Genomic DNA, 12161 nt, shown 5'->3' with positions numbered 1-12161 from the left:
CTACAGGTCCTTTATTGATTAAAGGAAAATGTTGTTCCTGAAATACAAATTATTCCTTTAGACAGAGAACAAAATAAAGTTTTGACAGTTTGAAGTCTGTAGCATTTTGCTGCGTGTCTTCCCCCTCTCTCTGCCGCCTGCTTCCTGTCTCTCTCCAACTGTCCTTTCCATTAAAGGCATAAAAAGCCCAACCTCCAAAAAAATAAATAAAAATAATAATACTTTTTTTTGTTTAAATGGCACAAAAAGTCACTTTCCATCCAAAATGGCCGCCTTCCTGTGGACGTGGCACCGTGGTGGCATGAGACTTTTTTGTGCGTCTGGGCATGATGAATGAGTGTAGCGAGTTTTGTCATCCCACGCGAAACTAACCCCAATGCGGGGACCATTTTGAAGCATCGTAGGGGGCGCCACTGAGCCATTTTGCTCCGCCCACACACGATACCCTTTAAATACGTACGAGGTCGTCAGGGTGGACGTGTGTGCCAAGTTTCATGACTTTGAGATGATGATAAGGCTTTCAAATCACAAACGCCATCACATGATTTTCATCGTCTGGCCACGCCCACACCATTCAGAGTTTGGAAAAGTTTCTCAAGATTTTTCTTCCCCCCATGTCTTAAGAGTAACCTGGCCAAGTATGGAGCTGTTACCATTAAATCTGTAGGAGGAGTTTGTTCAAATGCGAGGTGTGGGAAAAAAAAGACGTTTCCAATCACCAGCAGGTGGCGCTGTAGGTGGATGTCACTATGATAATATGTACGCGCTCAGGCTGGTTCCAGCATTCACCGTATGGAGTTTGGGACAGATTGGATAATGTATGTGGGAGTTATAAGCAACTTAATTTTTTGTGGCGAGTGATGGCGAGTCATCGAACTTTGAGGCGTCGCCACGGCCACGCCCTTTAAGTTTTGAAAAAGTTTCTCCATGATTTTTCAGCAACAACATTGATTTTTAGGGATTTTTAATTTTTTTGTTACGCCTGATTTAAAAAAAAAAAAACTCAGACAGAGCAAAAAAATTAAAAATCCCTAAAAATCAATGTTGTTGCTGATCATTGACGTATCCCAGACCATAATTATCCCCGCTCAATAATTCCACTTTGCATTCTATATATTGAAAATATAGCAGTTTTTGTGTTTGGTTTTGTTTTTGTTTTTCTACAGAAATTAGCGTTTACAACATATAAAGCAGTATTTAAAGGGTTAAATTTGTGAAAATAATTGAAATCTTGGTAGTTATGATCAGAACTGAAGTGGAATAAAAGATTTATGGAAAAAATATTAACATATGATGTTTTTAGGTCGTTTTAAAATCAGAAGCAGAAAAACTTTATTTATCCCCGAAGGGCAATTAGAAGGGCGAAGAGCGGTACATTAAAAGAAGAGCAAGAAAATAAAAACACAAAAGGAGGTGACAAAAATATATATATATATATATTTAGCAAATAAATAAAAAAATAAATAAAATAAAATAAATAAGGCGTTGATAAAATTAAAATGACAATGTAATTAAAGTGACATTGTAGTTAAAGTGTCATGGTGGTGATATTGTAATGTTGCCCATCAGGACATGAGATAGGGGACAGAATGTCCCCTTTCAGAAATTAAGTTGTGCTTTAAATCAGGTATGAGGGATAAACTTCCTCCTCCTTTTCTATGGAGTAAAGTAGCTGTCAAAATGTTCGTGTGCATAAACTTGAAATGCATGCATAAATGAGTCCAAAAGTTTTGACATCAAGAATTACGAGTTACGAATTACGCATGCAAGTTCTTTTTTTTTTTTTTAACTTTATTAGTAATTCAACAAAATAACAGTTTACAAATGTGAGCATAACGCCAAAAAGAAGATAGCCAGGGGGAGCATAGGAATAATAATAAAAAGAAGAAGATGACCTTCATGATGCACTTACAACAAGAAAGCTAATGAACACAAAGACATGTGTGCCAAGGAATCTCTTGTAATAAAAAAGCAAAAACAACTATATGGGCCTGTTCCCAACTTGGGATTTTGGACGAACTGTTGTCATAATTCCTAATTTTTTTTAATTTTATTTTTATTTTTTTGTTACAAGAGATTCCTTGGCACACATGTCTATGTGTTCATTAGCTTTCTTGTTGTAAGTGCATCATGAAGGTCATCTTCTTCTTTTTATTATTATTCCTATGCTCCCCCTGGCTATCTTCTTTTTGGCGTTATGCTCACATTTGTAAACTGTTATTTTGTTGAATTACTAATAAAGTTAAAAAAAAAAAAGAGAGAACTTGCATGCGTAACTCGTAATTCTTGATGTCAGAACTTTTGGACTCATTTATGCATGCATTTCTAGTTTATGCACACGAACATTTTGACAGCTACTTTACTCCATACTTTTCCTCCATTTTGTTCCTGCTCTGCATCCTAAACGTCTCCTCAGTGGTGACTTATCCCTGTTGCCATGGTTACGCACCATAACAGATGTAAAACCCTGCCAGCAGCACAGCCTCCAAAGATCCGTTTTTACAGCCAAAAAGGCCCCAACAAAATCACAGATTTGGCCCAGCAGGCGGCGCTGTGGAGCTGAAAAGCTTCGTGGTCGGAAGCCGTTGGGAACCCCCAGCAGCCCCGCGTCCTGCGGGACCACCAGCCAGACTCGAAGAGGAGATATGAACTCTTTCTCTGCTCACTGAAAGCTGAATGTGTCCAAACTGTGTTAGCTTCCTGTGTTTATAGCTAACGCTATAAAAAAAAAACGACTCTCAGCGCGGCGCTCGTTGTCATGGTGACGGAAAACTTTCAGAGACGGTTACCCAGCGGCAGGTAGCAACAGGTGAAAGTTTCAGGTAGCAACAGGTGAAAGTTTCCGGTAGCAACAGGTGAAAGTTTCAGGTAGAAACAGGTGAAAGTTTCAGGTAGCAACAGGTGAAAGTTTCCGGTAGAAACAGGTGAAAGTTTCCGGTAGCAACAGGTGAAAGTTTCAGGTAGAAACAGGCGAAAGTTTCAGGTAGAAACAGGTGAAAGTTTCCGGTAGCAACAGGTGAAAGTTTCCGGTAGCAACAGGTGAAAGTTTCCGGTAGCAACAGGTGAAAGTTTCCGGTAACAACAGGTGAAAGTTTCAGGTAGAAACAGGCGAAAGTTTCAGGCGGAACCGGCGGAGATACAGACCGAGAAGAAGCGCTTCGTGAGGCCGCCCAGCAGCCTCTCCTCACGGGATCACTTTACTCCTCCGGCCCGGGGGAGCCTGCGCTCTGTCCCGGCTTCCAGGCCCGGACCCGCCGCCGGGATGTGTGAGAGCAGAGCGGTGCCCAGCGGGGAGGTGTACCGGCAGCTGTTCGACGCTCAGGTGGGTCTGGCGGGGGTTAAATCCGCCGGATACTGCTGGCAAAAAGAGTCATAATAAACCAAAAATCATCAACTGGGTTAAGGAAATATATCACAACTTTACTTATGGAGAACATAACTTACATTATAAAAGGGAAAATATCCCTATTTCAAAACATATGGGGTCCTTTTAGGCGTAGTTGTTGGTAGTCCTCTCTGTGATCTATTTTCTTTTGATATTTGATTTTTTTATTAATTCTGTATGGATTGTACATCTGAATCTGTATTTTTGAACCATATAGGTACAACAGCGAAATAATATGGGCTTATTCTCCACAAAATAGAGAAACGTTTATTGTTCTGGTTGTTGTTTCTTCTCTTTTCTTTTTGTTTTTATACTTGTACCAAGTGTTGCTCTATATTATCTCATAAATATCTGACTTACAATGAAGGACAATTTAAATGTTGGATAATAACTTTGCCCCTGATGTCTCCTGGGATATGAGAGCGCTCTTATTTCTGAATATATGTGTGTTTTGGAAACATGTTGAAAACTCAATAAAAGGTAATGTTGGGAAGAAAAAAAAAATCCGCCGGGTCACACGGTTCTGGAAGAATCTCCTCAGATCCGGACCGGTGACTGGGCCGCCTTCACAACAGTTTAGCTCTTATCCGAACTGAAGAAGCACAAATATCTGGCTTCTCTAATCCATTGGCGGAGTTTCACATTCTTGCCAGGGAGGGTAAAAAAACAACAGCAAAAAAAACAACAACAACAAAACAAACAGTAAAAAAAACAGTAAAAAAAAAACAACAGCAAAAAAAAAACAACAACAAAAAACCAACAGCAAAAAAACACAATGATGTCACAATGATGTCACATGTCTCTGCTCTCATGTTTCAGGTTCAGCTGTCCAGGTGTCTGCTGGCAGGACACAGAGTCACCAGGACGGACCATCTGTCCTCTGAGGACAGCAACACACCACACAGCAGCAGGTGGACACACACACAACTAACCCCTCACCTCCTGATACTGACCAACAAACTGATCAACAAACTGACCAACAAACTGATCAACAGACTGACCAACAAACTGATCAACAGACTGACCAACAGACTGACCAACAGACTGACCAACAAACTGACCAACAGACTGACCAACAGACTGACCAACAACCTGACCAACAAACTGATCAACAAACTGACCAACAGACTGACCAACAGACTGATCAACAACCCGACCAACAGACTGACCAACAACCTGACCAACAACCCGACCAACAGACTGATCAACAGACTGACCAACAGACTGACCAACAGACTGACCAACAGACTGATCAACAACCCGACCAACAGACTGACCAACAACCTGACCAACAAACTGACCAACAACCTGACCAACAGACTGACCAACAACCTGACCAACAGACTGACCAACAGACTGACCAACAACCTGACCAACAGACTGACCAACAGACTGACCAACAAACTGACCAACAGACTGACCAACAACCTGACCAACAACCTGACCAACAAACTGACCAACAGACTGACCAACAGACTGACCAACAGACTGACCAACAAGCTGATCAACAGACTGACCAACAACCTGACCAACAGACTGACCAACAGACTGACCAACAAACTGACCAACAAACTGACCAACAACCTGACCAACAACCTGACCAACAGACTGACCAACAAACTGACCAACAGACTGACCAACAGACTGATCAACAACCTGACCAACAAACTGACCAACAACCTGACCAACAACCTGATCAACAACCTGACCAACAGACTGACCAACAGACTGATCAACAGACTGACCAACAGACTGATCAACAGACTGATCAACAACCTGACCAACAAGCTGATCAACAGACTGACCAACAACCTGACCAACAGACTGACCAACAGACTGATCAACAACCTGACCAACAACCTGACCAACAGACTGACCAACAACCTGATCAACAGACTGACCAACAGACTGATCAACAACCTGACCAACAGACTGACCAACAGACTGACCAACAACCTGATCAACAGACTGACCAACAGACTGACCAACAAACTGATCAACAACCTGACCAACAAACTGACCAACAGACTGACCAACAACCTGATCAACAGACTGACCAACAACCTGATCAACAGACTGACCAACAACCTGACCAACAGACTGATCAACAACCTGACCAACAGACTGACCAACAACCTGACCAACAGACTGACCAACAACCTGATCAACAACCTGACCAACAGACTGACCAACAACCTGACCAACAGACTGATCAAACACTCCTCCACTTCTCTTCTTCAACATTTCCTTCTGTCAGGTTGGTGTGTTGGTGGTGAGGTGAAAGGTAGGACACGGATGCGGACTTAAAAAGAAAACTGAAGGTTACCGCTACTCTACAACGAAGAAAGTGGAGAAGAAAACAATGAAGAGCAGGAATACAGTCATTAATGATACTGCTGCAGTATTCAGATCATTTTAATTTTTTAATTCAATTTAAAGAGGTGAAGGTTTGAAGCCCCCGGCATCACCACTTGCAGTCTCTGCCCTCTTCTTTGCTTTCACGTATCTGTCCCGTAGCTTCTTCCACACAGTCTTACAGAACTCTCCCTCTTTCCCCAAAGTTCTGCCAATCTCTGTCCACCAGTTTTGGGAGTTCACGTGCTCCCTGTGCTGTTTCACTGCAGTTTCGTACAGCTGCTGTACAAACGCACCTCCTCACTGAGCCTGGTCTCACATCGGTCCATCCGGTCTGTCGTTGTTGGCGCCGCCAAGTTACAAAAATCTACTGGTGCACGACACCGCGCTGCGCCGTCTTTTCAAGGCAAGCGCCAGGCCTGAAACGTCATTTTGATGTCACGGTGCGACACCGCCGTCACAGACGCGTCAACTGTAACTCCGGCTTAACTGTACAAAACAAACAAAAGGACTTGGCATGGCATGGGAATAAATAAATAAATAAATACTTAGCTTGGGTAACAATGAATGTCACGGACAGTACAGGTATCATGGCAAACAACGAAGTAAGGTGTGAAACGAAGGCAACGAAACCAAAAGATCCGACACACTGACAGGGGAGGCAGGACACTAAATAGGGAGTGAGTGATTGGAGAGTGAGTGCAGCTGGTGACAATGACAGACAGGTGAGGGGAATTAACTAATTAACTGAGTGAGGGAAGTGAGGGGAAAAACACATGACAGACTAAAAACCAAAATGTAACCTAAAACATGATAACTAAAAACACAAGTCCCATGGTGTGACACCTCCTCCGCTTCTCTTCTTCTACACCCCCTCCACATCTCCTCCTCCACATCTCACACTTCTCTCCGTCTTGCTTTCAGGTTTCGTTCTTCCTCCAGCTGGAGGCAGCAGGTGGATGATGGCGATGATGTCATTGATGATGTCAGCAGACTTCCTGACTCTTTGGGTTTGTATCGGTGGATGTTCTGGATGCTTCACAGTTGAATCAATCGAGTCACTTTGACGTTTAATGTTTCTTACTGTCTGTACAGAAGAGATTTTAACTACGTTCAGGTGGTAAGAACACTATGAGGTGCTGTGCATGGCTGCCAAGCAGAAACAGAATGTTAATTATTACCTGAAGGAGATGTGAGTCCACCTGTCAGCCCATCACAGCTGTGGCTCCGCCTCCTTCTGCCCTACAGTGGTCCATCAGCTGAGCAGTGACATCATGGACAAACTGATGAAGAAAAAGTGTGAGAAGCATCATGAAGCACTGAAACAGCTGGAGACACACCTGGTTCACCTTTCCCAGGTGAGTGCCCAGAAGCAGACTCACCTGGATCACCTTTCCCAGGTGAGTGCCCAGAAGCAGACTCACCTGGTTCATCTTTCCCAGGTGAGTGCCCAGAAGCAGACTCACCTGGTTCACCTTTCCCAGGTGAGTGCCCAGAAGCAGACTCACCTGGTTCACCTTTCCCAGGTGAGTGCCCAGAAGCAGACTCACCTGGTTCACCTTTCCCAGGTGAGTGCCCAGAAGCAGACTCACCTGGATCACCTTTCCCAGGTGAGTGCCCATAAGCAGACACACCTGGTTCACCTTTCCCAGGTGAGTGCCCATAAGCAGACTCACCTGGTTCACCTTTCCCAGGTGAGTGCCCATAAGCAGACTCACCTGGTTCACCTTTCCCAGGTGAGTGCCCATAAGCAGACTCACCTGGATCACCTTTCCCAGGTGAGTGCCCATAAGCAGACTCAGCTGGTTCACCTTTCCCAGGTGAGTGCCCATAAGCAGACTCAGCTGGTTCACCTTTCCCAGGTGAGTGCCCATAGGCAGACTCACCTAGTTCACTTTTCCCAGGTGAGTGCCCATAAGCAGACAAACCTGGTTCACCTTTCCCAGGTGAGTGCCCAGAAGCAGACAAACCTGGTTTACCTTTCCCAGGTGAGTGCCCATAAGCAGACTCACCTGGTTCACCTTTCCCAGGTGAGTGCCCATAAGCAGACTCACCTGGTTCACCTTTCCCAGGTGAGTGCCCATAAGCAGACTCACCTGGTTCACCTTTCCCAGGTGAGTGCCCATAAGCAGACTCACCTGGTTCACCTTTCCCAGGTGAGTGCCCATAGGCAGACTCACCTGGTTCACCTTTCCCAGGTGAGTGCCCATAAGCAGACACACCTGGTTCACCTTTCCCAGGTGAGTGCCCATAAGCAGACTCATCTGGTTCATCTTTCCCAGGTGAGTGCCCATAAGCAGACTCACCTGGTTCACCTTTCCCAGGTGAGTGCCCATAAGCAGACTCATCTGGTTCATCTCTCCCAGGTGAGTGCCCATAAGCAGACTCACCTGGTTCACCTTTCCCAGGTGAGTGCCCATAAGCAGACTCATCTGGTTCATCTCTCCCAGGTGAGTGCCCATAAGCAGACTCACCTGGTTCACCTTTCCCAGGTGAGTGCCCATAAGCAGACACACCTGGTTCACCTTTCCCAGGTGAGTGCCCATAGGCAGACTCACCTAGTTCACCTTTCCCAGGTGAGTGCCCATAAGCAGACAAACCTGGTTCACCTTTCCCAGGTGAGTGCCCATAAGCAGACACACCTGGTTCTCCTTTCCCAGGTGAGTGCCCATAGGCAGACTCACCTAGTTCACTTTTCCCAGGTGAGTGCCCATAAGCAGACACACCTGGTTCACCTTTCCCAGGTGAGTGCCCATAAGCAGACAAACCTGGTTCACCTTTCCCAGGTGAGTGCCCATAAGCAGACAAACCTGGTTCACCTTTCCCAGGTGAGTGCCCATAAGCAGACAAACCTGGTTCACCTTTCCCAGGTGAGTGCCCATAAGCAGACAAACCTGGTTCACCTTTCCCAGGTGAGTGCCCATAAGCAGAGGTGGCGTACAGCTGTGGTCTGTCCTGACTGCGAGCCGGTGTTGTTTTCTCAGGTGTGTGAGACCCAGGTGAGGACCATCAGTCAGCAGCTGCTGTCCTCTCTGCGGGACGTGGACCTCAGGTTGGACACCCTGAAGGACAGAATGGACCAGCTGGAACACACCAGCCTGCAGGTTCACATCAACACACATGTAGGAAGCTGCCGTCCAGCTGTTTACCAACAAGCTGCCGTCCAGCTGTTTACCAACCAGCTCTGTACCAACCATCTGTTTACCAACCAGCTGTTTACAAGCCAGCTGTTTACCAACCAGCTCTGTCCCAACCATCTGTTTACCAACCAGCTGTTTACCAACCAGCTGTTTACCAACCAGCTGTTTACAAGCCAGCTGTTTACCAACCAGCTCTGTACCAACCATCTGTTTACCAACCAGCTGTTTACCAACCAGCTGTTTACAAGCCAGCTGTTTACCAACCAGCTGTTTACCAACAAGCTGCCGTCCAGCTGTTTACAGACTAGCTGCCGTCCAGCTGTTTACCAACCAGCTCTGTACCAACCAGCTGTTTACCAACCAGCTGTTTACAAGCCAGCTGTTTACCAACCAGCTGTTTACCAACCAGCTGCCGTCCAGCTGTGTACCAACCAGCTGTTTACCAACCAGCTGCCGTCCAGCTGTGTACCAACCAGCTGTTTACCAACCAGCTGCCGTCCAGCTCTGTACCAACCAGCTGTTTACAACAAGCTGTTTACCAACAAGCTGTTTACCAACCAGCTGTTTACAGACCAGCTGTTTACAGACCAGCTGTTTACCAACCAGCTGCCGTCCAGCTGTTTACCAACAAGCTGTTTACCAACCAGCTGCCGTCCAGCTGTTTTCCAACCAGCTGTTTACAACAAGCTGTTTACCAACCAGCTGTTTACCAACCAGCTGCCGTCCAGCTGTGTACCAACCAGCTGTTTACCAACCAGCTGCCGTCCAGCTCTGTACCAACCAGCTGTTTACAACAAGCTGTTTACCAACAAGCTGTTTACCAACCAGCTGTTTACAGACCAGCTGTTTACCAACAAGCTGTTTACCAACCAGCTGCCGTCCAGCTGTTTACCAACAAGCTGTTTACCAACCAGCTGCCGTCCAGCTGTTTTCCAACAAGCTGTTTACCAACCAGCTGTTTACCAACCAGCTGCCGTCCAGCTGTTTACCAACAAGCTGTTTACCAACCAGCTGTTTACCAACCAGCTGTTTAGAGAGCAGCTGTTTACAGACCAGCTGTTTACCAACCAGCTGTTTAGAGAGCAGCTGTTTACAGACCAGCTGTTTACCAACCAGCTGTTTACCAACCAGCTGCCGTCCAGCTGTTTTCCAACCAGCTGTTTACCAACCAGCTGCCGTCCAGCTGTTTACCAACCAGCTGTTTACCAACCAGCTGTGTACCAACCAGCTGTTTAACAACCAGCTGTGTACCAACCAGCTGTTTACCAACCAGCTGTTTACAGACCAGCTGTTTACCAACCAGCTGTTTACCAACCAGCTGTTTACAGACCAGCTGTTTACCAACAAGCTGTTTACAGACCAGCTGTTTACCAACCAGCTGTTTACAGACCAGCTGTTTACCAACAAGCTGTTTACCAACCAGCTGCCGTCCAGCTGTTTTCCAACCAGCTGCTGTCCAGCTGTTTACCAACAAGCTGTTTACCAACCAGCTGTTTACCAACCAGCTGTTTACCAACCAGCTGCCGTCCAGCTGTTTTCCAACCAGCTGCTGTCCAGCTGTTTACCAACAAGCTGTTTACCAACCAGCTGTTTACCAACCAGCTGTTTACCAACCAGCTGTTTACAGACCAGCTGTTTACCAACAAGCTGTTTGCAGACCAGCTGTTTACCAACCAGCTGTTTACCAACCAGCTGTTTACAGACCAGCTGTTTACCAACAAGCTGCCGTCCAGCTGTTTTCCAACCAGCTGCTGTCCAGCTGTTTACCAACAAGCTGTTTACCAACCAGCTGTTTACCAACAAGCTGTTTACCAACCAGCTGCCGTCCAGCTGTTTTCCAACCAGCTGCTGTCCAGCTGTTTACCAACAAGCTGTTTACCAACCAGCTGTTTACCAACAAGCTGTTTACCAACAAGCTGTTTACCAACCAGCTGCCGTCCAGCTGTTTTCCAACCAGCTGCTGTCCAGCTGTTTACCAACAAGCTGTTTACAAACAAGCTGTTTACCAACCAGCTGCTGTCCAGCTGTTTACCAACAAGCTGTTTACAAACAAGCTGTTTACCAACCAGCTGCCGTCCAGCTGTTTACCAACAAGCTGTTTACCAACCAGCTGTTTACCAACCAGCTGTTTACCAACAAGCTGTTTACCAACCAGCTGCCATCCAGCTATTTACCAACCAGCTGCCGTCCAGCTGTTTACAAACAAGCTGTTTACCAACAAGCTGTTTATAAACCAGCTGCCGTCCAGCTGTTTACAAACCAGCTGTTTACCAACAAGCTGTTTATAAACCAGCTGTCGTCCAGCTGTTTACAAACCAGCTGTTTACCAACAAGCTGTTTACCAACCAGCTGCCATCCAGCTGGTTACAAACCAGCTGCCGTCCAGCTGTTTACAAACCAGCTGTTTACCAACAAGCTGTTTATAAACCAGCTGTCGTCCAGCTGTTTACAGACCAGCTGTTTACCAACAAGCTGTTTACCAACCAGCTGTTTACCAACAAGCTGTTTACCAACAAGCTGTTTACAAACAAGCTGTTTACCAACCAGCTGTTTACCAACCAGCGGTTTACAGACCAGCTGTTTACCAACCAGCTGTCGTCCAGCTGTTTACCAACCAGCTGCTGTCCAGCTGTTTACCAACCAGCTGCCGTCCAGCTGTTTACCAACCAGCTGCTGTCCAGCTGTTTACCAACCAGCTGTTTACCAACCAGCTGTTTACCAACCAGCTGTTTACCAACCAGCGGTTTACAGACCAGCTGTTTACCAACCAGCTGCTGTCCAGCTGTTTACCAACCAGCTGTTTACCAACCAGCTGCCGTCCAGCTGTTTACCAACCAGCTGCTGTCCAGCTGTTTACCAACCAGCTGTTTACCAACCAGCTGTTTACCAACCAGCTGTTTACCAACCAGCTGTTTACCAACCAGCTGCCGTCCAGCTGTTTTCCAACCAGCTGTTTACCAACCAGCTGCCGTCCAGCTGTTTACCAACCAGCTGTTTACCAACCAGCTGTGTACCAACCAGCTGTTTACCAACCAGCTGTGTACCAACCAGCTGTTTACCAACCAGCTGTTTACAGACCAGCTGTTTACCAACCAGCTGTTTACCAACCAGCTGTTTACAGACCAGCTGTTTACCAACAAGCTGTTTACAGACCAGCTGTTTACCAACCAGCTGTTTACCAACCAGCTGTTTACAGACCAGCTGTTTACCAACAAGCTGTTTACCAACCAGCTGCCGTCCAGCTGTTTTCCAACCAGCTGCTGTCCAGCTGTTTACCAACA

The 12161-nt window shown here is 46.2% G+C and overlaps 1 long non-coding RNA gene across 1 annotated transcript in view; it reads left to right on the top strand.

Moving 5' to 3' along the window:
* The first annotated feature begins 8767 nt into the window (after positions 1 to 8767).
* Positions 8768 to 12161, top strand: part of LOC142381768 (uncharacterized) — an 8821-nt gene continuing 5427 nt past the window's right edge. Inside the window, exon 1 of the long non-coding RNA XR_012769896.1 lies at positions 8768 to 8844. This is a non-coding gene — a long non-coding RNA (uncharacterized LOC142381768). The remainder of the gene's footprint in view (positions 8845 to 12161) is intronic.

Source organism: Odontesthes bonariensis, chromosome 6 (assembly GCF_027942865.1).
Source record: "Odontesthes bonariensis isolate fOdoBon6 chromosome 6, fOdoBon6.hap1, whole genome shotgun sequence".
Classification (NCBI taxonomy): Eukaryota; Metazoa; Chordata; class Actinopteri; order Atheriniformes; family Atherinopsidae; genus Odontesthes; species Odontesthes bonariensis.
The sequence above is the reverse complement of the archived record's forward strand: the minus strand, read 5'-3'. Positions and strand labels throughout refer to the sequence as shown.